The sequence below is a fragment of the Nicotiana tabacum genome, chromosome 13, assembly GCF_000715075.1.
Source record: "Nicotiana tabacum cultivar K326 chromosome 13, ASM71507v2, whole genome shotgun sequence".
NCBI classification, from domain to species: Eukaryota; Viridiplantae; Streptophyta; class Magnoliopsida; order Solanales; family Solanaceae; genus Nicotiana; species Nicotiana tabacum.
In genome coordinates this window covers 4,665,282-4,670,892 of record NC_134092.1, presented here as the reverse complement: position 1 = coordinate 4,670,892, position 5,611 = coordinate 4,665,282, and positions in this window count along the sequence as shown.

Genomic DNA, 5,611 nt, shown 5'->3' with positions numbered 1-5,611 from the left:
TACCACGATATGCGCCATTACGACGATTAGTTTTTGGTTCGTGACAAGTTGGTATTAGAGCCTAAGTTACATAGGTCTCACGAGTCATAAGCAGGTTTAGTAGGATCTTGCGGATCGGTATGGAGACGTCTGTTCTTATCTTCGAGAGACTGCCAAACCCTTAGGAAACTTCACATTCTTAAATTCTTGTCGTGCAAATCTATTGATTCTGGTAACTAAACTTTTGTTGTTCTATTCTCTCACAGATGGTGAGGACACGTACAACCGGGTAGGGTGGACAACCACCAGTACCACCAGTCGGGGCCGCGAGAGTCTGAGGTCGTGGTAGGGGCCACGACAGGGGCAGAGGTGCAGCTCGTACAGCAGCTAGGGCAGCACCTGCAGATACACCAGTTTCCCCAGTTCAAGAGAAGGTTCCAGTTGCGGATGAGCCTGTGGGACCACCTTAGGCACCACCTGTGCCCATTGTGATTCTAGGCCTTCAGGAGGCCTTAGTTTAGATATTCTTAAGACAGCTTTCAGGACCCGATATGGCCATTATGAGTTCCTTGTGATGTCTTTTGGGCTGACCATCGCCCCAGCAATGTTCATGCATCTGATGAATAGTGTGTTTCAGCCTTATCTTGACTCGTTCGTTATCGTGTTCATTGATGATATCCTAGTGTACTGTCACGACCCAATTTTCTCTCCGTTGGGTATCGTGATGGCACCTAGTCTTAGGGACTAGGTAAGCCTAACATTTACTAAATAACAACAATAATTAAATAACATCTAATAATTTTTGAAATAGAAATCTCTATAAAATTTATAATTCCCAAAACCGGCAGTACAAGTCATAAGCTCTACAGAGTTTGCTACAATTTTCTAAATACAACTTTTTGAAATAAAGTAAGCAGTATGAATACAAATCAGAAGGTGACTTCGAAGCCTGCGAACGCAACAACATGTTTACCTTGAGTCTCCACAGCAACAATCTGCACAGCTAGCTAATGATCAACTGACTTCGAAATACCTAGATCTGCACAAAAATGTGCAGAAGTGTAGTATAAGTACACCACAATGGTACCCAACATGTATAAATACTAACCTCAGTGGAGTAGTGATGAGGAACAATTAAGACACCTACTGGACTAAATAACCTGAACAAGTATAAGTATAGGAACAACAGAGTATAGTTCTACATAAAGACTACGCGAAATGGCAAATAATACGGTAATTTCAGTAAGAAAGGAAAACAACAACTATCAGCGGAACACCATAGTAATGACATAGAAGAACGAACGGAAACACAGCCTAAATCCAATGAACACAATTAAAAGAAGGGCAGGTAGCAGCTAGATGAAAACGACCACTTTATACCAGGTTTTAGTCAATAAACTCCACGAGGTACCAAACCTCATACTATTCATAACTCACGGGTCCCAATACCTGAACCCTAACACTGGGCATCCTGTGCCCTCATTACACTTCATAACCACACTGACGACTCATGTGCCAAATAGATCCATTCTCACATAGAAGGCAAGTAACAAGGGTGTGCATCTATACTTAACAATATCAAGAAAACCTCTTAACTGATAAGAGTGCTCAAATACGTGTATGTTTGTGCAAGTGTCCTAACATGGTTCATGCCAGCTAAGAAGTATAGGAAAGGAAATGGACAGCACGTAGAATGTTTTCTCATAACTTTCCACAAGATAAAACTCACACAGGTAAGTGTACCACTACACAAACATCAACAACAAGAATGCCCCCGGGCCATCACAAGTCATCACAGATCAATCCCTGACATAGCCCACCTTGTCGCGCCACATGTGCAATAGTAAAATAAATGCCCACCTTGTCTCGCCACACGTGCATAATAATGTTCCCACCTTGTCTCGCCACATGTGCAGCCCACATATATATATCTCGCCTTGTCACGCCGTATGTGCAAATATCAATAGTAATAATAGCACGACAGAAATTTCGTACAACCCCATAACACTCGCACGACAGAAACCTCGTGCATCACAATAACAACAACCGCACGGTAGAAATCTCATGCATCACAATAACAATAATTGCACGACAGAAACCTCGTGCATCACAATAACAACAACCGCACGACAGAAACATCGTGCATCACCACAATAAGTACAACAACAACAATGACAATAATACAGAGTACGGTAAGTAAATCAACTCAAGAACCTTCAATCACAAGAAATGGTAGAACTAGTTCACAAGGAATAACCATGATAAGAAATACTAGGCGTAATAAGAATAGCTCAACAGGGAAAAAAATAATATGTAACAATAGTCCCACAATGTACGGTTCAACAACCAAGAACTAACACGAGTTAAATAATTTCAAATAAGGGCAAGTTCACTAAGGCATAAGATTTCTAAGCTTCTTTTAAATTTGGCCAATTGCGGGAGAGATACAGCCAATTCAAATAAAGGTAGGCAGCGAGAAGATCACCATAACCTCAATTAAGGGAGAACATTTACAAAAAGGATAACTACAACTTCAAATTAAGATAGGCATTTAGGGAAAAGATAATATGGCAATGGAAGAGATAACAGTTTCAATTAAGGCACATATGAATCAAGTAACAATAAGAGTGGATCATGATGCAATTGATTCTATTTAAGTAGACAATAGTGAAACTAGTAATTAAGGAACGTAATCATAACAAGAACAACAGCATATTCAATGAATACAAGGACCTAAGAATCCCTAAAAGGCCAATTTTCCACAAATAAGTCCGAGCACGTACTTGTCACCTCGCGTACACGGACTGTAATTAGCATAGAAGACTCAAATCCTAAGGGGTATTTCCCTCACACGAAGTTAGGCAAGATACTTACCTCAAAGAAGACAAACCGATACTCTAAAATGAACTTCTCGGGTGAAATGACCTTCGTGCAGATCAAATCTAACCAAAATAACTTCGAAGCACACATAAAACTCATAAGAAACTATTCTAGATCATAAAGCCTCGATCTTTATCAAAATCTAAAAATTGAACCAAAAGTCAACCCCCGAGCCCGCACCTCGGAACCCGACAAATTTTACAAAACCCGAATATCCATTCCAATATGAGTTCAACCATACTAAAATCATAAAATTCCGATACCATTTCGTCCCACAAATCATGATTTTTTATTTTGAAAATTTTCTTCAAAAATCACTATTTTCCTCAACTCAAAATACAATTTTAACAAAAATAAAGATAAAATCATGGAATAAAATAAATTCTAGGTGAAGAACACTTACCTAATCGATTTGCTTAAAAAACCCACAAGGAAGCTCCCAAAACCGAAGTCTAAAATGCAAAAATGAAGAAAATGGCCAAACCCTTGACTTAAATGATTCTTCTAGGATTTTCGCATATGCGGACAAGGAGGTGCACCTGCGCACATGTATTTGTGAGAAAGAGTCCGCATTTGCGAACTCGGCTAGCCAGGACTGGAATCACATATGCGGAGTTAAAGCCGCACCAGCGGCCCCACAGAAGTGCCAAAGGAAGCACAGAAGCGAGCTTCTTCACAGATGCGATCGCTGGACTGCGAAAGCAGCCTTCGCACCTGCGTGCCGGCCTCCGCAGAAGCGAACGAGCTCCCAAGACCTTTTGACCGCACAAGCGATCAGAATCACGCACGAGCGGAGCCGCACCTGCGCTCCAAAGTGTCGTAGGTGCGAAAACACTAGAACCAGACTTGTTCAAAACTATGAAAAATCATCTGAAACTCGTCCGAAACATACTCGGGGCCCCCGGGATCCCGTCTAAGCATACCAACAAGTTCCATAATCTAACACAGACTGGATCAGGGTCTTAAATCACATCAAACAATGTCAAAACTACAAATCGCACCATGAATCAAACTTATAAACTTTCAAATCTTCCAACTTCTAAAACTCACGCCGAAACCTATCAAACCAACTCGGAATGACGTCAGATTTTGCAGGCATGTCCCAAATAAAATAACGGATATGTTTCAACTCTCGGAATCGAATTACGATCCCGATATCAAAAAGTCCAGGTTAAAATCTCCGAAAATTTGACTTTCGCCATTTCAAGCCTAAATAAGCTACGGACCTTATATTCATCGTCCTGACACTCTCCTAAGTCCAAAATCACCCAACGGAGCTAACAGAACTACCGAAACTCCATTCCGGAGTTGTCGTCATATAATTCCAACTACGGTCAAAATCCTAAGACTTAAGCTTCCATTTTAGGGACTAAGTGTCCCAAATCACCCCGAATCATCTGGTAACTAAATTCAACCATGCACGCAAGTCAATACACAAAGCTTTTCCGGGCCTTATGTTGCTGAACGAGACTTAAATTCTCAAAACAACCGGCCAGGTCATTTCATGTACTCTCGTAGCTAGGAGTAACATACCCAGCATATGAGGATCATGTTGCAGCGGTTGATGGAGGAGAAGCTTTATGCAAAGTTCTCCAAGTGTGAGTTTTGGCTTAGTTCAATGGCGTTCTTGGTGCACGTGGTGTCCAGTGAAGGTATTCATGTGGATTGGAAGAAGATAGTGGCGGTTCGGAGTTGTCCCAGACCGTCGTCAGCCACGGAGATTCAGAGTTTTCTTGGTTTGGATAGTTATTACCGTCGTTTTGTAGAAGGTTCCTCATCTATCGTATCGCCCTTGATCAAATTGACCCAAAAGGGTTCTCCTTTCAGGTGGTCAGATGAGTGCGAAGAGAGCTTTCAGAAGCTCAAGACTGCTTTGAGCACAACTCCAGTTCTAGTTTTGCCGTCACTTTCGGGCTCTTGTACAATGTATTGTGATGCTTCTCGGATCGGCATTGGGTGTGTGTTGATGCAGGAGGGTAGAGTGCTTGCTTATGCTTCGCGCCAGTTAAAGCCTTATGAGAATAACTACCTTGTTCATGATTTGGAGCTAGCTGCCATCGTTCATGAATTGAAGATTTGGAGGTATTACCTTTACAGTGTGTCTTGTGTTGGTGTTTACGGATCATTGGAGCCTCCAACACTTGTTAAACAGAAGGATCTCAATCTAAGGCAGCGGAGATAGTTGGAGCTACTAAAGGACTATGACATCACTATTCTGTATCATCCAGGGAAGGCCAATATGGTGGCCGATGCCTTGAGTAGGAAGGCAGTGAGTATGGGTAGTCTTGATTTTCTTCCCGTTGGAGAGAGACCTCTTGCAGTTGATGTTCAGGCTTTGGCCAACAGGTTTGTGAGATTGGATATTTCAGAGCCCAGTCGGGTTCACACTTGTGTGGTTTCTCGATCTTCCTTATTTGATCGCATCAGAGAGCGCCAGTATGATGATCCTCATTTTCTTGTCTTCAATGGCAGGGTTCGGCACGATGATGCTAGAGATGTGATTATTGGGGATGATGGGGTATTAAGGATGCAAGGTCGGATTTGTGTTCCCAATATGGATGGGCTACATTAGTTGATTCTTGAGGAGGCCCACAGTTCGCGGTATTCCATTCATCCGGGTGCCAGGAAAGTGCATCAGGACTTGAGGCAGCAATATTGGTGGTGGAGAATGAAGAAGGACATAGTGGGGTTTGTAGCTCGATGCCTCAACAATCAGCAGGTAAAATATGAGCATCGGAGACCGAGTGGCTTT